Source organism: Natator depressus, chromosome 12 (assembly GCF_965152275.1).
Source record: "Natator depressus isolate rNatDep1 chromosome 12, rNatDep2.hap1, whole genome shotgun sequence".
NCBI lineage: Eukaryota > Metazoa > Chordata > Testudines > Cheloniidae > Natator > Natator depressus.
Window position 1 is genome coordinate 23,858,142 of NC_134245.1, and position 26,105 is coordinate 23,884,246.

Below are 26,105 nucleotides of genomic sequence, written 5' to 3' on the forward strand. Positions count from 1 at the left end.
TGCACAGTCTAGAGAGTCTGGAGCAGCAAAAGGGACAGGGAACAAAGAACAGAAAAGGATGAGAAAAGAAAGGTTAATTTAAAAAAGATCTGAATTCTGTGGCAGTGCTAATTAACAGTCTGGGACTGCTGTAGCCTGTTGAAAGCCACTTATATTTAACATAAGAGTGTAGTTACCAGTTTTTAAACAGCCTTAAAGTTTATACATCATCTGCCAAGTAGCAGGTTGGAGCAGCTGTCTCCCTATAAATATTTCCATTTTTGTTTTACAGGGACTTCAGCAAGTGTGTTTTACTTTACTTTGTTTTACAGGGACTTTCCCACCCTCAGCACTTGCAACATCATGTCACTTAAAAAAAATGGTACAATTTATAAAATTATATTGCTCTAGGTTACAGCTAGTAGTGCTCATAGGTAGGGCCCAACCAGATTCATGGCCATGGAAAACGCGTCACAGACTGTGAAATCTGGTCTCCCTCTGTGAAATCTGGTCTTTAGTGTGCTTTTACCCTATACCATACAGATTTCACGGGGGGAGACCAGTGTTTCTGAAATTGAGGGTTCTGACCCAAAAGGGAGTTGCAGGGGGGTCAGAAGGTTATTTTAATAACTATACCATAGCATGCCACCCTTACTTCTGTGCTGCTGCCTTCAGAGCTGGGTGCTGGAGAGTGGCGGCTGCTGACTGAGGGCCCAGCTTTGCAGGCAGCAGTGCAGAAGTAAGGGTGGCAATACTGTACCATGCCATCCTTACTTCTGCACTGCTGCTGGAAGTGGCTCTGCCTTCAGAGCTGGGCTCCCGGCCAGCAGCCGCCACTCTCCAGCTGCCCAGCTCTGAAGACAGCGCAGCCACCAGCAGCAGCGCAGAAGTAAGGGTAGCTGTACTGCAACCCCCCCCAATAACCTTGTGACCCTCCTCCCCACACACAATTCCTTTTTGGGTCAGGACCCTTACAATTACAACACTGCGAAATTTCAGATTTAAATAGCTGAAATAATGAAAATCACAATTTAAAAAATCCTATGACTGTGAAATGGACCAAAATGGACTGTGAATTTGGTAAGGCCCTACCCAGGCATTTAACTTACACTGCCAAGCAGTGTATTTAAAAATGATATAGGCAAGCAAGACCTACTTAATTTTTCAACATACTGCTAGAAAGGTGGTCTTGTATAGTCAGCCCTGGAAGTCAGGAGAGCTGGGTTCTAGTCCCAGGTTTGGTATTCACATGCTGTTTGATCCTGGGCATGTCACTGAACTCTCTGTAGTCCATTTCGTTGCCTGTAAAATGGCGATAATACTACTTACCTACTTCACAGTGATGCTGTGAGAGTTAGTTAATATTCTATGAAGCACTCTGAGCTTCTGGATAAAAGCTCTTTTTTAGTGCAAAGTATTATTCTTATTGATAAACCCAGTACTTGTGTAACAAAGGCCACATTTACAGCAGGTCTCGTCAATGGCATCAGCAAAATCCACCAGTTTATTTGGGCTCTGCATGGGTTCAGGGGTCTGCCCACCTTGATCTGATTGAGGATTGGAGCCTCTGTTTGCCTTGAAAATTTTGCCCTAAAGATTTTTATTCTGTGTAGTTTTCCATACATCACTAGGAGCTGTTCTTTAAGCATTGGGCTCGACTTATATATCACAATGTACATACCACATATTTTACACTTAAATATTTTGCAGGCTGAAATTTTTTCATTTTTGTGTCTCAAAATATTTCAAAGGTTTACATGAAAGTGCTAGTGAAATATATTGGACATTGACAGGGGAGAGAAAAATATAATGGATGTAGCATGTGATGGCATAGTTAGAAGCTGCTTTTAAAATGTCTCAAGTCTTTTGAAAGCCAGCACACTGAAAGATGGCTGTGGACACAGTGGAGGAAAGACAAATGCCCAATTTCTTATGACAGTTTCCTAGATTGGTTGCAATCTTATTTAAATGGAACAAATTAATGCTTGGTTGAGGACAGGTAATTCTTGAAAGTTAACTTAGGGATGGTGAACTGACTAACCTTTCTCCATGATCATCTGTGAGGGCATCATATTGACTACTTGATCCATCTGTTCATGCATACCAAAGTGTAATTGGCCCCTATAATGAGAGCTTTGACCCTCTTACAGCCTATATAGGACACTGTAGAAGCAGAATGGTAAGGACCAGTAAATTCTACAGTGATACTTTTAACTGCACACAATGGTGAATAAAGGCCTATTGAGTAATAGTGAGAAATATTGTTTCTGGCCAAGATGGCTACCTCAGAAAATACAGCATTCACATAAACATTTCTAGAAGGATGCTGAAGCATTAAAGTTATGTACAGATAGAATATCCAAGAAATGTACAGAAATGAAGAAATACACTCTTTTATTGTGTAAACTGGAGGCTTGGATCTATTTATCTTCGAAGGCTTGGTGGGATGAAGCAAGCTGGTATAATTTTGAAAGCAGTGACTGCTGAGGTCCTCTCTGTGGACATTGCACAGAGGTAATGTGACTATGTCCTTCTCTAACATTTGATAAAGTACATAGTATTCTCCTGGTCCTCATCTGTGGATTTTTACTTTAAAAAAAAAATTGTATCTTTCTTGTCTGGGCAAGGATGAAGTATATGGGATGTGGATATGTGAATGGTATGCAAAGCCCTGGATTGTTCAGCTCTGTTGTTTGTAACTATAGCCCTCTGTAAGTAGTACACAGTACATTGTAATAATTAGCCAAGACGCTTTCAGATTAGAAACTTGGATTTTACATAGCTACATGTATTAATTACTATATAATGATTATTATCCTGCCACCTGCATATAATTAGTTTTTGCTCGTTTAGTAGTGAAAGCCTTGCTTAAAGTTACAGCAACTTGGTCAAGCGTCCCTCTGGCAGGCACCTATTTAATCTTTATTCATGAACTCATGGAACCAGAGTTTAAAAGAAAATGTTACAATGTACAACGTAGAGATAAAATGCTTGCCATCTGGAACAGATAGGGGCATACGTTATTGGTTTTATAGCAGTTTTCAAAATGTATGTGGGATGAATAAGTAAAATAGCCTTTTAAAATAATCATGAATAAAATTTGTGTCTGGGCCATTAAATATTCCTGACAGTTTTACAAGACTGCGCAGAGGAATTATTTTTTGCCCCAGCAGTGTCTAGCTCCTGTAGGTGAGACAAGGAGAAGTAAACTGTTTTCATATATAACTTATAATATAGACACTAGGTCAAATTCACCTTTGGTGTAATGGCATTGATTTCAGTAGCATTATGCCAGGGATGATTCTGTCCTAATGATTATATAAAATCACGTATGAGAACTGAGGATCTGGCCCTGCCATAGGTCAGCTGCACCCAGAGTGCTCTCCTGCAGCAGGCCTGCCTCAGTTTCTCTCTGATACCCACAGAGTGTTCCCAAGTATAAATATAACCCTTGTGGGGTTACTGAAGTCCCATGCAGATGAATCATAAGAATCCCACAACCATAATTTAAAATTCCTTAGTACAGTCCCAAAAGTACATGCAACATGCAGCCCTGATGTCTTCACCACACCCCAGCTCTCCAGTGCAGCCCTCTCCTGTCCTTTATCAGCACAGACACCCCAGCCCTTCCAACTCCACTCTTTACAGTAGGAGCCCCCACAGCCTCTCTGCTTGGAGCATCCTTCATTCTCCCTGGTCATCTCACAGTTTCCCCAGGGTCCAAGTCCATCCACAGTACCTTCAGCCCTCTCCAGCCCTAGCGCTCTGGCTTGGGGAGAGCAGCCAGAAAACCCCTCTTGCTGGTCTCATGCTCTCAGCATTCTCCCAGGTCCCAAATATAGTCTCATAGCCAATTCCTCCCTCTTCCCAAATATGGCCTGCCGAGAGCGTTCTGCTCTCAGCAGCTTTCTCCAAAGATGTTGACAACGATGACTGTTACTGCTGCTACGGCTGCACTTGATATGGCACGGGGGGAGCTGGACCTGCATCATTTACAGGGACCAGCCCTCCCTGTGACAGACCTTGTAGCTTTATAAAGTGTAAGGGCCAAATTTTTGGAAGCCTCAACCTGCATTCTAATTTTGCTCCAACGATTAATTGCTGGCACAATCAGTTGTCTACATTTGATCATTTATGCCCATATTTAGCAGGCTGATTTGTGCCTGCAAAAGATATAGTGATCACCATTAAAAAAGCATCATTTACAGTGGCATGGTATTTGACTTTACTACAGCATTTACTACAATTACAAGAAGAAATGATGTAGTACATATAACTTAGCTATTTAAAAATATATTTATAGTGTATCTCTTTACTGAGTGAAATTCAATCATTTTCATCCACCATTGATTTCTGTCAAAATTGTGGGTACAAAATTTATACTTTTTGAGAATTTGGATCCAGGGGTTTCATAAAAGATGCTTTTGAAAGACCAGCAGTGAGGTGAGATCCCATGTTGGATAGCCTTTGCAAAAAAAAAAAAAAAAAAAAAAAAAAATGTGGCCAGAGCTTTTGAAAATGCTCAACCACAGGGATTTGCTCCAAAAGATCTTCAGATCCTAGATTATAATATCTAATACATTTTCTCAGAATATTTTTCAGTACTGAAGCCCATCTTGTACTGCCAAACTTTATCCAAAGCTTATCCCAGTTTCATGGCGACTTCATGCTCCTTGCTCAGTGAAGATGCCTGCAAGTGCATCATCACTTGAACTCCCAAACATGGACCAGATCAAACTTGATTTTTCAGTTCTCTGCTTCTAGGAGTAGCAAAAAAGAGACACAGTTCCTGCCAACAGATCTGTACATTGGGGCCATCTTTGTCATACAGATGGCTGCCTAAAGAAGAAAAGTCTTAGGGGCAGTCTAATGTTTAGTGGCTGTTTATTGTAGGAGTGATTGTAGGCTGTCAGAGTGGATATTTTGTTGCCTAAGAGAGCAAACGTTGCTGCACACTTACTGTTCACAGAGGTTTGGGAAAGAACATTTGATGCAAACGTTGAGTGAAGTCTCTTCCCCTATTAACCCCAGTTTGTAAGACTTCTCTTTCATATTCCCTGGCATGCCATTTTGTGAAGTGTCAGACTGTGACAGGCATGTCCAGTTACACATTGTCATTTTATATAATTTGATGTGATGTACATGTCATGAAAAGATTTGCTGGAATGTAATATGTCAGCTCTGAACTTCGGGTGGGGGCGTGTTTTTTTGTAGCCCACAGTCTGCAGTTGAGAAAACAAGGTCTTTTTGCATTGACTGCTTTGGTGTCAACATACAAAATAAGGTTCTACTGTTTGTGAAAAGATTTTAAATGGTTGTTTGCTACTTGAATGTTGTTAATGGGAATTTTAAAAATTACTTGTGGATGTGTTACAAGGTTTTCAGAGTATTGCCTTACAAAGTAAAACAATAGTATTAAAGTGTGGTTGTGGACAGGAAAGTGACTGTAAAACATGGTTCCTTATCAGTACCGAGTTAACAATGGCACAAATGGTGCCGTGGCACTGGGCCTACACTCAGAAGGGGCCCTGGTACCCAGACAGTGGCCCCACAACCCTGCTCTGTCTGTGCTCCGCCCCAAGGCCCCACCCTTGCTTGGTCTCTTCCCGCAGGCCCTGGCTGCCACTCACTCCACTCCTCTCCTGCCCTTGCCCCCGATTGCTCTTCTCCCTCCTTTGCCCCCTGTGTGAGTGGTAGGCGGGGCCTCAGGGGATGAGGCCAAGTGGAGGTGGAACCTTGGGGTGGAGTGTGGATGGTGCCTCGTGGGGGGAAGAGGCCAAGTGGGGCGGAGTGGGGTGTGGGGCCACTGTTGGGGTGCTGGGTCCCACAAAAACTTAATCCAGCCCTGTTCCTTATTATTCAGAAGATCTGCTTCCTCTGTGCATTCAGTCATTATTGTTATTAATGTTTCATAGACAAAGAGGGTGAGGTAATATCTTTTATTGGACCAACTTCTGTTGATAAAAGAGGCAAGCGTTCAAGTTACACTCAGCTCTTCTTCAAGTCTGGGAAAGGTACTTAGGGCAGGTCTGCACTTAAAATGCTGCATCGGCACAGCTGTACCACTGTAGCCCTTAAGTGAAGATGCTCCTATGCCGATGGGAGCCCTTCTTCTGTCAATGTAGTTAATCCACCTCCCCAAGAGGCGGTAGCTGTGCTGACAGGAGAAGCTCTCCTGTTGACATAGCCCTGTCTACATGGGGGAGGGGGGACTAGGTTGGTATAACTGTGTTGCTCAGGGATGTGGATTTTTCACAGCCCTGAATGACGTGGTTATACTCATATAGGTCTGTAGTGTAGACCTGGCCTTTGAGTGTCAGAGCTAAATACAAGGTGGAACAGCGGAACAGATTGTTTAGCATAAATTCCAGGTGAACAGCTCTGGAGTCATAGGACAAAAAAACGGGGCTAGGGCATTACAGATTGTTGTAATAAGCCATAAATCCAGTGTCTTTATTAAGACCAAGATTTGTAGTGTTTAGCAAAGTTATGAATTTAAGGTCCCAGGAATATCAGGACTCATAGAAACCATCCTCAAACCACTCACCACACAAAGGGCCAGCTTCGTCCAGGACACAACGGACTTTCTCCAGAAACTCCAGAATATTAACAACTTCCCTCAGAACACCATTCTTGCTGCCATGGATGTCATCTCCCTATACATCAACATTTCTCACAAGGATGGCATCACTGCCTGCCTCAGATATCTACATGACAATGGACAACATTCTGATCTCCATCCCAAACACATCACCAAACTCATCCATTTCATCCTCACTCATAACAATTCTACATTCAACAACAAACACTTGGTCCAAACCATGGGAACCACCATGGGTGCTAGGATGATTCCCCAATATGCCAACTTTTTCATGGGCTACCTTGATGAAGAATTTCTGGACAAATGCACCATGAAACCAATGATCAACTTCAACAATGGAACCCTACAGACAACCATATACAAGTTGCCCCCGGATCACCACATTTTCCTTCACAGATCCAGTAACTACCTCAAATGCACTAAGATATCTGTTATCTACAGCCAGGCACTCAGCTATCATAGAATATGCTCCGAGGAGAAAGTCAGGGATACTCACCTTAACGTACTTAAAACCACCTTCTCCAAACAAGGACACTCCACCAGAGAAGTATATCACATCATGGAACAGGTCACCCAAATACCCTGTAGTGAGGCCGAGTGGCCTCCCTCCGGACTTGAGAGTGAGGGACCACTACACTTTCCCTGATGGGTGGAGCCAAACCCACCCCACACCTCTCATCAGAAGTACTGGGGTAGGGCAGGAAGTATAAAGGGAGAGCCCTGCAGCTCAATTGAGCAGGAGCCAGGGAAAAAGACAGATGTCGCCAGCCCGCTGCAGAACTCCGGAGCTGAACCTGTGCTGTGCAGTGCCCTACCCTGGGGGAGACCGACTCCGGAGAGGAGTTGCCAGGACTGCTGTCCACAGTGTACCCTGAGGAGACAGAGGACCCTTGGACTAGGGACTCCCCCCAGATTGTGGTAGAAAGTAGCCCAGGAAAACCAGACTTTAGTCTGGTTTTGTTGCTGGAGCACGAGTCAGCATGTTTCAGCAGGATCCCTGTTGACCCAGTGGTGGAACCATTTGCCACTGTTAGGGCCCTGGGCTGGGACCCAGGGGAGTAGGGTAGGCCTGGGTCCCTCTACCCCCTGCCGCCATCTCCATCCCTGCGTGGTGGGCTATTCACCCCAGGCCAGAGGGCCTGTGTGTTGCTTGTGGCTTGCCCCAGCCAGGAGACTGCAGGCTCCAGACTGTTTGTTTGTGGGCTGCCTTAGCCAGGAGACTTAGACTAACACCTGCTCCCTGCTCTGCCCTGCCCAGAGGGCCAGAGCTTCCCTACTGTGTTTGCTGTCTGCCTTCACCCAGAGGCTTAGGCTAAAGACTGTGCCCTGCTCTGCCCCTCCCCAAGGGCCAGAGCTTCCCTTATGGATTATTAATTACTGTCTGCCCCATTAATTACTGCTTGTGCTCTGCCTCGCCTAGAGGGCCAGAGCCCTAGACTCTTGATTGGTGGTAGCCCTAGCTGGGAGAGTCTGGGCTAAAGACTGCTTACTACTCTGCCCTGCCCAAGGGGGCTAGAGCTCCAGACTGTTAACCATTGTTTGTCCTGCTAGGAAGCTATGAACTATAAACTGCTTACTGCTTGGCCCCGCCAGCAGGACCTGAGTCTGAGTGCTGCTGACTGACGCAGCAAGGCAAAGTGGCCTCCCTCCCCACTTGAAAGCAAGGGACCACTATATACCCCAAGAGAACCTGCTTCAATACAGGAAATAAAAACCCTCAGACCGCACAGCCCTACTGGTCACCTACCACCCCACACTGAAACCCATCAAACAGTATCATTAAACAGTTACAACGGATACTTGTTGGGGACCACAACCACATCCTGACCACCTTTCCTGAATCCCTTCCTCTGGCCTTCAAACAATCCCCCAACCTTGCCACGCTTATCATCAAAAGCAAACTACCCGCAGACCAGGACCCACCAACTCAAAGTGGCACCAGACCCTGCCATAACAACAGACATAAAACCTGCAGACATATCTACACTGCTATGATGATCAATGCTCCATCCCCACTATGCACCTCTCAAGATCTCTGAGTCCTATGCATGCCTCTCCCAGCTTGTGGTGTACCTCATCCAGTGCACCACAAATGCACCAGTAACTGTGTCGTGAAACCAGACAATCACTACACTCTTGAATAAATTTGCACAGAAAAATGATAAAAGACAAAACTGCCATAGCACCCAGGGGAGAACAATTTTCACAAAACAATCACTCCATATCTGACCTCTCAGTCCTTGTCCTCAAAGGAAACCTGCACAATACATTCAAAAGATGAGGCTGGGAACCCTACAAGGGGCAATGTGCAGACTACAATTTATTCGGCAACAACAGAAAAACAAACAGTCCATCTCTGCCTTTACAGAATTCAGAAGATAATGGTTAAAGAATTAGGAAAAAGGAATCCTCTTCCATTTCTTTTTGCAATGGGTACTTCCACTCCTTCAAACTGTACAATGGTAGTTACGTCGTGGTCAAGGTATACATGTATGGGGATGTCTGCAACATTAATTGGGAAGATAAAACAGAATTGACTCCCATTGACGACAATGGCAAAACTCCCATTGACTGTACTGGGGCCAGGATTTTACACAACAAAAATAAGATAATAAAGGATTTGTATAATAATGGAGGGAGTGAAAGCTGAGTCAACAGAAGCTGTGTGCATATATCACAGGGTAGACTTTTGTCCATGTGAGCTGTGTAGTGGTCTCAGGATAGCAACAATTATCCTATCTACTGTAGTGTTCATAATTACCTTTTAGTTATATGGTACCAAGAACAATTAGCTACTGCACAGTGCATAAGAAAATGTTAAGGGACAAATTTTCCCTATTTTCAGATAAAGCTGTTGAGTGCTGAGCTTTTTTGAAAATCTGGCCCTAACATTTTTAATAGAACTAATAGTTCAAACTTTTCTCTTAAATAAATTATAGCTCTTTCTGACACTTCTTGCTTTTTCTTAAACAGAATGTACTTTTTCATATTTAATTTTTCCTCTCTTTTTTTCCCTCATGAAAGTAACGTGTAATAATCAAACCTCTGGTAAGAGCAAATCATTTATGAGCATTTAAATTTTTTAAATTCATTGTAATATTTCCCTCTGAATTTATGTACAGGAAATTCCTAGCACAGAGAATATATTATAAATGAGTGCTGTTAACTAAATATTATTGATTTGGCTGAATATCAGAAAAATACTCATTATATAAATTATTCAATTAACTTTGCTTTTTTATTTGTTGACTAAATCATTTGACAAAGGGTATTCAATTGATATAGAGCTGTTCAAATCCCACAAAAAATTATTTTCAAAAAATTATTTGACTGATAATAATAGCAAAGGTTGTCAAATAATGTATTAAACAAATAATATTCTGCTCATTCTAGTTATTGAGGAGGGTCTTTTGCTATTTCCAGTACTACGTTGTTTTTCATGACTGTTTTAACGTGTATGTCAATCTCAGTCAAAAACTAATTACTCAGTCCAAATGCAAATATTTTCTTTTGCTGGCATGGGTTGTGCTGTTGTACTGAATCCTTCATGGCTGTTTGAATTGCTAAATTTCATGTAATAAAAGATGTACATTAATGGATTACTGTAACTAGGCAAATATTCCCTATCCAATGTACTGGAGTTCCATTATTTCCATAACTTTAAAGCAATAAAATTTCAGTTTAAACAGCAACTTTCATTGCACTAGCTGAGTTCTAACATTTTGTTTTTCTCCCTTCTTTTTAATAGCATGTTCTTTAAAATGTAAGAATTGTGGGATCCTTTTTCCTGATAATTGCACATGTGCCTGTGATGAAGGATATCCCAGACTGTTCAGATACAGCTTTATGGTTTAAGTAAAATAAAGATATAGTCACAACAAATCTTGATTACATAAGATTCTCATTCTACTACCCGGGAAATAAAGGTTATTTAAGCTGTTTCTTACAAACTCTTGCATTAAAGCAGGGGTTCTCAAACTGGAGGTCGTGACCCCTCAGGGGATCGAGAGGTTACTACACGGGGGGTCGCAAGCTGTCAGCCTCCATCCCAAACCCTGCTTCACCTCCAGCATTTATAATAGTGTTAAATATAAAAAGAAGTGTTTTTAATGTACAAGGGGGGTCGCACTCAGAGGCTTGCTTTGCGAAAGGGGTCACCTGTACAAAAGTTTGAGAACCGCTGCATTAAAGCCATAATAAGGTTTGTACCTCTTAGAAGGAAAGTGATGTTCCTTTTCAAAAAGTGAGAATCAGGCTATACTAGCTGATGCAGAATCTCAAGATGTGAAGGTCTCTAGTCATCCAAAATGATCTGTGGCCTTTTGGGGCCATGAAGTGCTATGTATATTGACTACACAAAAGAATAATCTGTCCAGGGGAATAGTTAGCTCAGTGCAGTAGGTCAAAATGAATATTTTTTCCTGGCCGCCATGGGAGAAATCTCCCTCCTGTTTTTGTACATTGAGGACACAGTGAACTCAGCGTGCTCCTCAGTATTATTTCCAGGAGGTCAACTGCCATATATGCTGGCACTCAGGTGGGTCAGAGTTTGTGAAAGCAGCATAGTCTTGGAGGAGGGTAGAGCCTCCGTAGGCCAGAGTTGAAGATATGAATTTGGACTGAATAGTGCCCTAAGCTGTTATATCTTAGCTTGTCTCTTAGTAAGATGCTAGTAAAACTTCTTATGCTTTAGTTAGATGTTGTGGGCCAAATTCTTATTTACACCAGTGGAAATGAGAGCAAATTAGCCATCTCTTTTAGTACCATCTTGTAGACCTTCTGATCTAATAATTTCAGGGTGATTTTTTCATCAGAGACTCAAGCTGATGACATAGTTGCTGTCAGTTTCCATATCTCAGCAACCGTGAACAAGTAGGTCCTGAGAGCATCAAATCTATTTTTCTGCTCTGTCTTGGCACTATTGACCCCATGCCTGATACTGATAATGCCTAATTTGGCTGGAGAGCTATTGGTAGGTACTGTGAGGCTGAAGTTGATATAAATCTGTCCACTCTGTATGTATCTTCTCCACGGCTAGACACGTCAGTGAAAATATTGGTGAGTGACTAATATGGTAAAAATTGTCTGAAAAGGGCAGAGCTTAAGAAAATTATTCTTTGGCTTTGTTAAGAAAACACTAATAAATAGTTAATGTAAAGTTATGTTGTATATTGAAAGCACTGTGAGCTTTTGTGTACCAAGATTTATGTATCACAAATGTTTTATTGCATACCTATTTCGTTTCCAGTGTACTATGGACAAGTTACAGAGGCTTATGGAAACTCTAAGGAGACCTCCTGTATATGCATCAAGTAAACTGTCCACAAATAAAGCCAGAAGGGTGCAGAGCTAAATGTAGGCATGGCAGTAAGTAACTGTGATTGTTTCCAACTGGAATTACCATACTTTACGTAAATCTATATACGTGAAATAAAATATTTAAAATTGTTTGGCAGTTAAATATTTGCCAGAGTCTCATCTTTAAGGAGTAGGAAATCTCTGTGATTTATGTCCCTGATCCTGCACCATTAAAATCAGCAGGAGCTTGGTCACTGACTTCAATGAGTGCAGGCTCAAGCCCTAAATGAACTACTCATGGAATTCAAAAGTTGATGCTGATAAAGGAAATGAGAAGAATTAGCTGTAATAGAGCTACAGAAATGGATCAATATCATGTTGCTTATTGAAACAACAGGACAGTACTAAATGAAATCTCTTTAGACCTGTTTTTTCAAGTTAATATAATGTCCCTGTTATGGAGCTGAAAATTCATTCTGGATTTCTGCCTTTTGAAAAGAGGGTGGAAGACAGTTATTTGATTTAGCTAATAAAGACACCTGTAATTGTCATAATAGTCTCTCTACTTTCTAAAATTAACAAGTATGTCTTAATAGAATAATCTATTAGAATGTGCATACTGTCCTAAATCCATGTATATTACACACAGGCTGCGGCTTCCCCTTTGCATTTCACAATATAAACAGGCATATATGCATACATTTTGGTTCTTACTTTTTTTTGGCTACTGTTTTAAGGGGTCTTTGAGTAATGACAGAAGTTATGAAAGCTAATTATAAAAATTTCCCAAAGCAGATTCTTGGTTGATTTAGCAACTGAAACAGCAAAGTATAGTGAGTATCTAAATATTTTTGACAAAGTAAATACAAACATAAATATTTAATTTTTACTTGACCTATAAATGCTTTAATTTTTACTTGACCTATAAATTTAAATATACTTAATCTTCACAGCACCTGTTAAAAATGTGACAAGTGCAAGAACGTGTTGTTAAGGAAAATATGCTACAACAAAGGATATTTGAGTACTGATCACTGTGAATGCATTAGCCAAGATGGGTACGTGGGGATATCTGTGGTATGTATGTAGTATAAGAAAGAACTACATTACACTAAAACTGTGCCACTCTCAAACCTCCATAAAGAGCAGAGTTCCTTTCAGTTAGTTACTTTTACATGGAATTTTGTCTCTGACGGCTGTTTCCTTCTACAGTCTTATGATGACTTTATAAGAGAATTCTAAAAATATATACTTTTCACTGTACTCACTGTTGTTGGTGTTTGATTTTGTTATTGTTGCTGATTGTTGCAGCTTTTCTCTTGTTTTTCTTTTGGAACATCTGTTGAGTTTTTTAGTTTCCAGGAAGTGAGAATCCTTCATGGATGATGTCTTTTGAGAAGGGAAAATTACCTACCTCTAATTCTGCTTCTCTGCAGGTTTTTGTCTTACAGGACTCTCTCTCTCATATGCCAACCTCCCCACACATTTTCTGAGATATTCCCCACCCCCCCATTATTTTCTCCTTTCCTTCAAGGGGTATTTTTTGATCATTTTAGATTGTCTTTTCTTTCTTGGAGCTTTGCTTCCCACTCAATCTGGGAAATCACTGGAATGTTCTTATACATGGGGAAAGGGTGGCATATAATGACCAATAGTGCATTGTACGACACTACAATTGTACTGAAAGATAAATAAATACATGTAAACCTCAAGGAGTACTGCTAGTCCTGTGCTAAGGAGCTAGTGTACCGGAATGAGGATCCTGCAAGATGTTACCTTCAGAAAAGCGGATGTGCAAGGTCAGTAATCTTCCCATATTGCTTATCATCAATGGCATGCATGGGCGAAGACCCGCCATCCAGTGGCAAAGGCATCTTCCATTTTTGGCAAAATGTTTATTTTATCACCTGTGCTTAGGCTTCCATTCCTCCCATCTGATATCATGTTTACTTGATGATAAGCTTGCTTTGCAGCATTGTAGTATATTTTACAGGCCTCAGAAAGTGATCATAGACACCCCCTAGCTCTCTGCAAACACTTAGGATTGCTCTATTAATATGATGTTGATCCTATAAATCTCTGGACACATGACAACCTTATATCCTCTGTTTGCAGAGAGGGAATATAGTCATTCACCTGACATGAGCTATGTGTGTATTGTACCTGCTAGATACATATTTTGCTCATTCAGAAGCTCTCTCAGATGTTTGTTTCTATGATTTTTTTTCCCACGTTTGTCATATCATTCAATTCACACCATTCTTTATTACTTGGATGTTTTTCTCTGTGTGTATGGCTGGCATCCATTGCTCTGTTCATAGTTAGAAGAGTATATTGGATTGATATGGTTCTCTTTAAGCAGAAAAAAAGCCATCTTTTCATGTTTTTAAGCTTCACTGAAAGATTTCAACCAGTTTGATTGTTTTGTAAATCTCTTTATTAGTTTTGTTCCATGGTTTGTGCTTATCCAATGTTCCCATTTTCTCCAGTTCTTTCAGTGATTTATTTTCATTTATTATACTGGTTTGTTATAACTAGCCTACCGTATATTAATCATTAAACTACTCATTCATCTTTCTCTTTATTATAGTCAGTCTCTCTCTTTCTTCCCCCTCATTTTGATATTAAGACAGTGTCATCTACAAACCTCAAATGGTCCACTCTTACGCTGTTAAGGTCTTTCTCCCTTGCACAACATGCAAAAATAGAGCTCCGCAATGAAGAACTGAAGCAAAATGATAAAGCCTTTCAGGGCAGCTCTCCCTTCTCTATATTTACACAGCACTTAGCATGATGTGGTCCCAATACTCGACTGGGGCCTTTTACTGCTTATTTAATATAAATATTTACTATATTATGTCACAAAAATATTTACATAATAAATGGTACAATTGCTGAAAATGTCTGTTAGTGTGCATCTTTTGTGATGCTTTTATCTATTCAAATAGGAAACATCAGAGGTGGTAGGGTTTTTATATCGCTGCACTCCACCTCATCATGGACATTTTAATGGTGGTTGCTCATAGTGTGCCCTATGTCCCAGTCATTCTTAGTATTGGTATGATGCCTGCAGTGTGATGTGACATTTGGCTTTGACCTATGAAGATACAGAAGATATGTTCTAATACTCTCATGAGAGCCCCTAACTCTTTACCATCATATGCCTTTTTATGGATTACTTTTGATCAATATATAAATTAACAGATTGATTTTCAGGCTGATGGGACACCACGCTAAGTCCTGCTTATGTGCTGGGTGTTATACTGTCTATGCCATGACCCTTTGTGTATTATACGTGTGTGAAAAAAATATCCCAGTAATTTGTGAAGAATTTGTAGGTGCTTGGTAAAAGGCAGGTGGGTCTGTGTATTCCTTGAAGTCCTTTTTTTCTCCCCCGGTGGAGCAGTGACACTGAAGCATTGTTCCAGATTTTTGGGCACTTCTCTATGCATATTAATAGTTTTGCATGAGTTTAGGAAATGAGTTACAATTTTCTCTGTTAAGAATCCAAGAATTAATTTGCTATGAATATGGATTGAAAATGATACAAAAACATGGAGAAACTGCAAAAGGCATGTTAATAGCATATACTTAATGGACTCCTTTCTAGCCACAGAGGGTACTCCTAAGAGTAAAGCACAAGATTCTTTATACAAGAAGAAAAATGGCACAAAGGAGCCTCCCAGCCCAGAACTCATCAATGGAACTTCTAAAAATATAGTATTTTAGTGGAATGTGAAAAAACAAAGGAAACTAAATCATAAAATCTGTGTTATACTATAGCCATTCCAGTGAGTCTAGGCTAAGCTGTATCCTGTCATTAGGACCAAATGCAGCCACAGTGTAAGTAAGTCTCTGGGCCAAATTCAATGAAGAAGTAAATGGCTGTGTAAGTGGTAATGTTAGTTTTACTGATCTGGCATTGAAGGAGTATGCAAAATAACTTTATGTACTTACCAGTGATAGCCTGAGGTAGGTGTGGGTGGGAAGGAAGAACAGATTTAAAATTTTTATTAAGATGATGTTTAAAAAAAGTGAACGATACAGAGTTTAAATGTAGAAGTTTCTGGTTATCAGGGAATAACGTACAGATTATCAAGGGTTGCAAAGTTTGGTTTAAGATCGGTAGGGGTAAGGAATACATAATCTGCAATATCCCCGATTGGGGGTAAAAGGTTAACAGGTCAAAGTACAGACATTGATATATGAGGGTATGTTGTTCATATGATGGCTATGTTCAGGTGTGGAGTATAGTGAGTGGATACGATGATGAAGATGGATTAACCCTCATTTGGTGAGATTTAACATTCAGTGAGTTTATGATTCCAGTTCATATAGTCCAATGGAAAAAGTCTCTTGGTCCCTTTCTCGTAGTTGATACATGATGTCGCTCCGGCTCACGCCTCCTGGTGTTGTCGGTGGCCGGTGATGTGTTCGGTGTAGATGTCCCTGGACCATCGCATGGTGTCTGAGACCGTGAGGTGCCGCATGAGCCATGCGTAGCATCGACCTATCGCGCAGGTCCGCAGCACACGCTCGTTGCAGGGGTCCCAGGCGCCCAGGGCTCCGACGATCAGGGCGTCCACCTGCACCTCATAGCCCTTCGCTCTCAGGGTGTCGGCCACGGGAGCGAACTTTTCCAGCTTACAAGGTCGGGCTTTGCAAAAGGCTGGGGTCCTGTTCTCAAAGGAGACCGGGACGTCGACGAGCATGATCTTTTTCTGGGCCTTGTCGGTGACAACGATATTATTCATCCAGTGTCCTCATTTTCTTTCTGAACTAATGATAGGATGCAAGATAAAGCAACCTCTTCTTCAACTTACATTTGGGAACATAGGACTATAGACTTATTTCAAAATGTAAGTGAGAGACTAAACAGCTCAGGATTTGGAAACAGGACCAAGCTTTTCATCTTCAGGTCACAGGATGAACCCAGCGAATGCACATTAAAATGGTTCCCCTTGGGTCACGGAGTCCAGTTCCCTGCTATTGTAGTCAACTTCATATAATCTAATTAGTAAATTTACCAAGCTCCATCTTAAAACTAGTTAGGTTGTTTGCCCCCACTACTCCTAGGGCAAGGCTGTTCCAGAACCTCACTCCTTTGATGGTTAGAAACCTTCCAATTTCCAGCCTAAACTTATTCTTGGCAGGTTTACTTGAACCATCCTCAGCACTCACAGAGTCAAATTCAGTAGAAGTTGTGCCTACTTGTGCCAGATTAAATTTGGCCCCCACATAGCACCAAATCATTTTTAATTATTGAATTCCAGGTTGGTAAGAGTTACACTGTTGTGCCTCATTTACTGACCAATATGCATCACAGATTTCAACCTTTGCACAGGACTACCAGTGATACATAATGACACAGGGTGGGTGAGGTAATATCTTGTATTGAACCAACTTCTGTTGGTGAGAGAGACAAGTTTTGGAGCTTACTGAGAGCTCTGTGTAAGCTCAAAAACATCTCTCTCTCACCAACAGAAATTGGTTCAACTAAAGATATTGCCTCACCCACCCCATCGCTCTAATATCATTGACCAGCACAGCTACAACAACACTGCATACAGTGATGATAATGGTAGAATATGACTTTAAATATTATTAAAGTCCTTAATGAATGGGTAAAGTTACATATATACTTCAATCCCTTGACTCAATAGGGTTGTTTAAAGATGGCTGTAAGTCTTAATTATATATTTCTTTGCTTTTTTGGGTATATTCAGTTTTATTTATTTCTGTTTGCAAGTAACCTTTTTATTTCTCACTTTTTTTCTTATAAAATTGGAAACTAGAAAGAAACGGCTGAGCAACCTGATGCTGATACTTTCATGTGCTCTGATAGTGATTTACATATTGAGCAAATAAAATATATCCCTCTTTCTTAAGGGACCATTTTAATGTGCATTCACTAGGTTCTTCCTGTGACCTGTGATGAAAAGTTTGGTCTTGTTTCCAAACCCTGAGCTGTTTAGTCTCTGATTTACATTTTAAAATAAGTCTATACAGTAGCAATTCACACAATTAGCGAGTGTTTGGCTATGCTTGTTGATGTGGGTGGTAGTGTCTATGACATCCTCTTCTTAACTTCTTTTCTGAATTAAAAGCAGGAAAACAATAATGTATTCAGTGAGACCTAGGATCTATGAAATAAGTTATCCTTATCTGCTTGAATTTGTATTATGTGTAGGATAATTCTCTTATACACATGCCTCAGACCCATGTTTAAACCATGTTCTTAGGTTGTTTTTTTTCTGATTTACAAGCAGATGAGAATTGCTACTGTGTCATTTCTAACTCTCATTTATTACAGTTTTTATATGTCAAGGACCATAGAAAATCCTTCAATGATTCTAGCTAGTAGAAAGAGTAAACATTTACATAGCTGAAGAATAAAAGGATTTATCATAAACTAAATTAAATTGTCCAAAGTCTGTTCACCATTAGATGTGGGGGAAGAGAGAATTAAAAATCAATATAGCATCTTGATAGATCAGGGTCACTTAATACTGTCATATTATGCTTTTCCAATATGTTGATAATAAAAATTAACACTTAACCATGGTATAAATCAATCCAAATATACAGTTATTAAATGTTAAAGGTTGACAAGGGATCTAGGAGGTTCAGTGGGTAGAACTAGCTTTTCACCACTAGGTCACAAGTAAAATTAATGATGAAGAGCTCATCCTATTTGTACTGCATAATGCAGGACTACTGCATAATTTGGCATGATTGGCACACTGATGAAATGATACCAAGAACTGGAATTGCAGAGTTTATTGCAGGACAGGATTTATATATGTTGGCAGCGCAGTATTTATGGAAGCTTGCAAAGCAATATGCATTATTCCTGGCATAAACCAGTGCTATTAGTCCCTACCTTTTAAATGAATTTAGTGCTTGTAAAATTTAAAGATGGGTAAAGAGAGGAGAGACGAAAGACGTGGCTCCACTTTGCCTGCTATCAGGTGGATTTAAAAAAATTTTACCCAAAATAGCTCCAATATAGCATCTGTTCTTCAGTTGATTTTTTCCCTGTGTAATCTTTTGTAAATCCCTTGATCTGTTTTTGTCAGGATTAGAATCTGAGACCGTCTTGGTTCCTCACCAAACCACGCTGTTGTACACGTTTCAAAACGAGACAATGAGGAAATGGAAAAGATTCTGATCTTCATTCACTGGTATCAATCTGAAGTAACTCCACTGACTTCAGTTGAGTTACTCTGTACTAAAATCAGAATCTAGCATGGTGTACATAAATAGTCGAGCAAGCTAGACAGGCCTTCACATGTATAAAGATTAGGTAAATCATAAGCACTAAAAATTATATTGATTTATGCTCCCTGGGTAACAATTAATAAAGACAATTGAAACCTTTCAAGGGAGAAATTAAACTTTTTCAAGCAGTTGCCCTAAAGTAATTGCTAATTTAAATGTGGCCTGCTTAATGTAAATTCTAGCCTAGATTGAATATCCAGGATATCACACTAGCCTTTTAGTCTAGTTTCTTCACAAAAATACAGATAAATTGCTGACCTTTGTGATAATATTTCTCCATCAATTATGTGTCATCTTGACCGAGTTGTTTGGCATACCTACTTGATCACGTTTACTCTCCACCTGTTTCATACAGTGAGCATGAATTATTAGAGTTTCAATTCATTCTATCATACATGGATAATTCAGTTCTTAAGCTAGGACAAGAGAATAATCTATAGTTTGGTAATGACCTATGCGTGATAGGTGGTGATAGGAATAGTGTGAAACTATTGGTTGCAGAGAGTCATAGACAATTTGCTTTCTTTTTAGGGATGGGTTGGCTGTTACTAAACGTAAATGTTATAAATTACAATAAGATACTGTGGTAAGTGGGGGGCATATAAATGTCTGTAGTAATAAAACAGACAATAACATACTGTGTGAGGTTGAGACAAATAGTGTTTGTTATTTTATAAACTGTATTCTAACCAACTTGTCTTTAATACTTACCAAGTATTTAAAAGAGAGCAATCATGACTAAAACACATTTGGGTTTTCAGACTGTGTCTTATGTTCAGAACATGTGTTATTCCCTTGGATTGATTTAGCAAGAGAGAGAGAGCAGTGTGTTGAAGAAATTTGGGGCAGCCAAAACTATGTACTTAGATTAGAAAAACCTCACGTGAATGAATCCCAAGAAAAAGAATTAAATAACAGAAGTTTAAGCTGCAGTGAACAATAAAAACTAAATATAGAAGGATCTGAAGTGGAAAATCTAATAAAAATATAAAGTAGTCAGACTAAGTGTGATTATTCACATGAACAGGATCAGGCCTGAATTTATTGCTATAACTTTCATAATATATTACTGGTAACCCATAATCTGTTGCTTCAGTTGTGCATTATTTTCTCTGGCACCCTCACTTAAACTAATTTGGTAAGCAAATAACTTGCGCTGTCAACTGTTCACACTCAATAAAGAAGATGTAGTAACTAAAAATATTTTTGCCTTATTATAAATACATGAGTTATTTTTGTGATCATGGTCAGTGAGGGAGTCATAAGCATGAAAGCAAGTGCATGTATGTATCCATAACTCCAGCATTTTCAGTAGATTTATCTTTTCTCAGTAATGGTCGCCAAGACCCTTGTCCATACTACACATTTTAACTGTATTAAAGAGAGTATGATGGTTTAAAAGTAGTTAACATTTTGCAGCCACAATTCAACCTTAGACTACTGTTTTACTGTCATGTTAAAGAATGGTGTTCAAATCATGCTGAAGAGATGACTGAACATGGTTCTGCTGAGCACAGTCCATGCAGTGCAGAGGCAATCTACGTCTGTTTCCAGAGCGTTTGGATGGGTGCTATAACAAGATCACAAAAATGGTTTAAATTCCAATTTTGTCCCTCCACCCCCAAGGTGTTGTTCTTTGAGTAGATGCAAGTAGGTGTGTGCACCCCCTGCACCCCCCCACATTTGGTGCAAACGAATGGAGGGGGGTCAGGGCAGTGCCACCTCATATAGCCAGTGGAGGGGCTACAGGCATTAGGTGCACACACCGCCCATCTAAGGGTACTGCAAAGCAAAATTCTGCAGCTCCAGAGTGCAGGGTGCATGCACACCTATTTGGAATACATGTCAGCATCACATTTTGAAGAACCACAGTTGCAGTAAGTAACTGTTTCTTAATCAGAGCCCTTCTTAAATCTCCCTTCTCTTTTGCTTTACACTTCTCCCTTCTCAAGGTCTTGCATTACAATAACTATCTGGCAACTGTGACTTCAGTAGCTGTTTTTGGCGCATACAGAGCACCTAGATTCTCACTGTAAGCCAGAGACATATGCACTCTAACATCTATCTGCAAAACACGCATCCGTCATTGACTCATTCATGCAAGCCTGCATATATGCATGCAGAAAGGAGATTGCAATATTGTCATGGATACAGAACGTACAAGTACCAATTTGCTTATGTAATTATCTGATTTGTACACAAAAAATTATTTTGTATGCACAAAAAATATGGCTGCAATTTAGGAGACAGGCTTTCAAAACTTAGTCTATTTAAACTCCAAAGTTTGAAAGCAGTTTACAGGATGAGTGTGGTTTTTGTCTCAATAATTTAGTGACATGGATGAATTCTGCTAAAATTAATAAGCAAATGAATATTTTTATTTCTGTTGTGTATGTTTTACTATAACTTCAGAAAAAAGCAAGGAAATTTTTTCTTAAAATGTGAGATGCACTTTACTCACAATTATCATAAAAAGAATTAATGCAGAATGTAGAGGTGACTAGATACATCTTTTTATTAAAATAATAGACTCACTGAGGAACAACTTTTTTATGACACATTCCATTATTGCAGCTACAGACCCATAATTTAAAAATTACTGCCCAAAAACCCTGGCAGAAATGATTTTGCAATCATTGTCCTTTTAAAGTTTAAGAATTGTCTGGTTAGGTTAGGAAGAATGTAGTTGTATAAAATGTGTTGTGATTTGTAGGATAAGTATAGAATTAAAGAATTTAAGTTTGGTTAAGAAAATAACATTTTCACCTTATAGTTTGTGGCCAGTAGGGAAAAGGCTCCAATCAGCAAGTAAATGAAGGCTCTGAGAATAGTAAGTAGTGTTACTTGTAGTATGGGAAGGATGTATGGTTCCAAAAATAACTAATAAAGTAAAAGCTGCAGTAACAAGACAAAGAAAAACAGTCTTAAAGGAAACAAGCCCAAACCTTCCTATTGTCCTGCTGGCAAACAAGGAGGTGGTGGTGGTGGGGAGAGGATAAAGAAAGGAAAGAAGTTGGGAAGAAAGGAGGCTGTGATTCTTATCTGGATTAAGATTGCAAATAAGAGAAAATTGTCTCAAATTGGTTTTTAGGTGAAGTCAGTAACTGGCAATGACATTACTTGTTTGTTAAAGGGTATAAAAAGTAAACTGTTAAAGGGATTCATTGCTAATACCTGCCTGACTACACTGGAGCCGACCAGTATGGGTATAAGCACCCCGGGATTTAGCCTATTTGTAAGTACTGTATACTGATCACATGCTTATAAATATTGTTACTGTATTGGATGTAGTAACTGCTTATTGTTAGGCTGTTAGACATGTTTAGAGCAACTGCATAAAATACTATTTGGCCTTTGGATTTAATAAAGGAATTTATGGATAAATTAGCATTTGGTGGTTTTTCATATCAATATTAATCCAACACGATTTATCATTATTACTATTTTTAAATGCACAGAAATATGTACTTTAAATTTATTATAAATGATTATGAATTGGCAGAGCATCCCAATGCCCTCTGTGCTATGTGTGTGAGGCCTTCTCACTTGTTCATAGGCTTTGTTTTGCATTTTGTTTGGGCCAGGAGTATTATATATTGCAAGTGTGAAGTGCACCCAGGATATGGAGTCACCCAAAACCCAAAGATATCATTATAGCCTCATTTTACAGTGTTGATTAAAAAAAAAAAAGCAGGAATCTTGCTCTAACATGTTTTTCATCTCTCTTACTATTCTCTCATTCAATGCTTCTATTCCCTGTTGTTACCAGATCCCTTCCTCTCCATTAATTCATTTTACCTTTCCCTGCTGTTCCCGGGACTCATCTCTTCTGAAAACTTTGTGCCAAGTGTCCTCATTTTAAACAAAGCTACAGTAGTAGGTTTTATTTCAGTTTATTTCACCAAAATAGTTTTAAGTCAAAAATGCCCATGGAATGATTTTAGTGTAGGCATATGTGAACGTTGTTTGTTTTTTTTCTATAGATGGAATAATGTGTTTAAATTACACTCATGAATTATGGGTAGCTGAAGATCATACTTTTGAGTAATTAATGTTTTTGTACAGCATTTATGTTTTATACATAAAGAAGCATGTCAGCACAGAAAAATTAAATATTCTCCTCTCACAAATTACACTGACTCCTTTTTGACAGTATGGGCCAAACTTCCAGAATTGAGTGTGCATTTTTGCATAACATGTATGATTACCATGTATGTGAAAATCAGGTATCAACATGTGGCCAGCTATCCATCAAACAGGTCATCTGTGAGTAAATGGATAATTTGTGTATGCAGTCATGGTAACTATGCATGCAATTCTGAAAAATTGGCTGGTTCTCCACTTGTCCAATCAGATCCCTCCTTTTCAACATTCCTAAATCTTCCAATTATAGAAGTTTTAGCCTCATCTCTGAACAATTATTTACTTTTGAACCTGCCCTTGAACAGTGCTTCTCCTCAGCTTGGCCTGCAAGGAGATGGCAATTAAAAGTTTGCAGCAGCAGAAAAGTTTCAAAACATCACAAGACAAGAAGGTTGTTGTTTATATTTTCTTTTGCCATTCATAATAATCATACTGCAGTCCTATTGTCTGCATATGCTGCCAATAGATAGTGTTTACAGTTAGCAAACACCTCAGTTTGACTTCAATATCTCATTCCCTGCTTAAACAGTGTATTATCTTGTATATTCCTCCTCATGAACATTATCCTTTATATATATTTACTCTGCCAAATCTAATAGGTCAGTGAGAAGCGCTTACCCTGGTTCCAAGGATAACGATAGAATAATAGAGGCTGAAGCTTTTATATAACAGCTAATGCAACTTAGATTGTAAACTCTTTGGGGGCAGGGATAGAGATCACATGTGTTTGTACAGCACTAGCATGGTTTGTCCTTGATGCTTATTGAGTAACAAATCTTAAATAGCAATAACTGTTCACCCAGAAATTATATCTTCAGTCGGAAACCTAGTACAATTGCGGTCACTTTTCAGTATTACTGGTTGTTCCATGATGTTGATAGTGTAAGTAAACAAGCAGAAAAACAATATGTTATATGGATCAGACTCTAACATAGTGTGGGCCCAGTTTCAGCAGTGTTTTAAATAGGGGTACTACATGCTTTACCAATCTGATAACACTAATGTGAAATAAACAGAGAATGTAAAATGCACCCATTTTTTTTAGCAATTTAAGAAATTTACAAGTTGGGGCTTTCAATGCATAGCTATGATTTATGAGGGATGTCTTCAAGGGAATATGTAGGATCAAATTCTGCCTTGACTTGCATCCTAACAACTTCAGTGTACATCAGAAGTTGCAACAGCATTTTGAGTATTCTGCTGGTGAATAATAGCGCACCTCCCCAAACCTACTGGCTCCAAATCCTAAATTTGTTCAGTTTCCAAATCATAATTAACTTAATCCTAATGGCCATCTTAAATCTTAACTGCTAAGCAGCTCTCAAGAGCAGGCCCAAAATGCCTGCAACCAAGAAACCCTTGAAATAAAGTGGCAAATTGGGTCAGGTGGCCTGGAAGTTTCTTTTAGGTTCTCCTCCATGAAATCAACTAGATGCTAGGAGATGCCATTGCTCGCAGCCTTAGCTGTCCTATACAGTTCTCCTCCAAGCGTGAATCTGCCCTTGGTCACATCTGTCTCTATGGTGCATGTATGTGCAAAAGCCACCCACATGCTGTGGCTAAAGTAGGTGGGGAGCAGCAGGGGAAAAAATCACAGGGGAATGTGACAGACATGGCAATTTCCTGCCATAACCTTACGAGACCTTATTCATTTAAGTTTAAGTATCTTTGGGGTCCATTGTATTAAACGGATAAAACATAAACTATTTTGAGCTGAGATTGTATGTAACCTCTCAAGGGGGAAGATGTGACAGATGTGAGACTGAGGGATTCAAAAGACTATATTGAACGTGTGCCAGACAAGTATGGACTTTTTGGGACAATTGAGTGTGAAGTGGATTTCCTGGGAATTCCCTAGGGAGAGATTAATGCAAATTACTCAATTCCAGTTATTCAAAAACACAGCCTTTTGAAGCTATACTCTGAGGTAAAGTCTTTTTCTGCTGATGACCTGTTACTCAAAGCCAAGATCAGAGGCATGAGCTGTATAAAGAAATGACTGCTCTGCTCTGCGAAGCCTGGGTTCTGGTTCTGAATCTGACACTTATGAACATGAAACCATGGGAAAACCCGTATGTGGGTTTTGAAGGACACCTACCAGAGTCCGAGGTTGGAACAGCGGTGCCTCTGTTAAGCTTTTTAGCATGGGTGTAGTCTCTTCTATTGTCTTTATTGTTTTCTCTATAATGTTTTCACTTTAAGAGTAAATCTGATTGCTTAGAAAGCACTATGTGGTACAGTAATTTAAAACAGTGGGCATAGCCTCTGGAGACAAATCAAAGTGCAGATGCTGGCCTTTTAGCAAGTCTGGCTTACTGGACAATGTAGGTGCAGCCTTTAAAGATCCCCTAGTCAGGAGTGGGAGAAATGTGGGGCTCTGCCCAAGAAAGATGGCAGCCTAGAGTGGAGGCTCTCAAGGGATCACGAAAGGGGAATACAGGTGCAGTTGCTCTTTATTGTGACAGGTAGTTTCCACTCCTCTCTCTAGCCTGGAAGAGAAGCCTTCTGCCTGTAGCTGCTTCTCTTCCTTGGCTGGGTTGGTAAGAGTAGTTTCCATCTACTTTAACTGAAACCTAGAGGGGTCTCTCAAGGGTGTGGGCTCTGGAGTAGAGACCATCTCTTACTCTGCATTTGTACAGGGCCAAACACACTGGGGGCTTGTCTGAGTAAAGTCCCTGGTTGCTACTGCAATACACACACTAAGGCCATATGGATAGGCAGGTTTCCTGGGGGCATCCTGCCTGCAAGTTGACCCCCGTGGTCACTGAAGGGTGGATGGAATAACAAGTACCCTCCTGCCTGG

The 26,105-nt window shown here is 39.8% G+C and overlaps 1 protein-coding gene across 1 annotated transcript in view; it reads left to right on the plus strand.

Annotated features, from left to right (window-relative positions):
• Positions 1-26,105, plus strand: part of LRP3 (LDL receptor related protein 3) — a 63,606-nt gene that overhangs the window by 6,697 nt on the left and 30,804 nt on the right. The gene's annotated exons all lie outside the window — the stretch shown is intronic.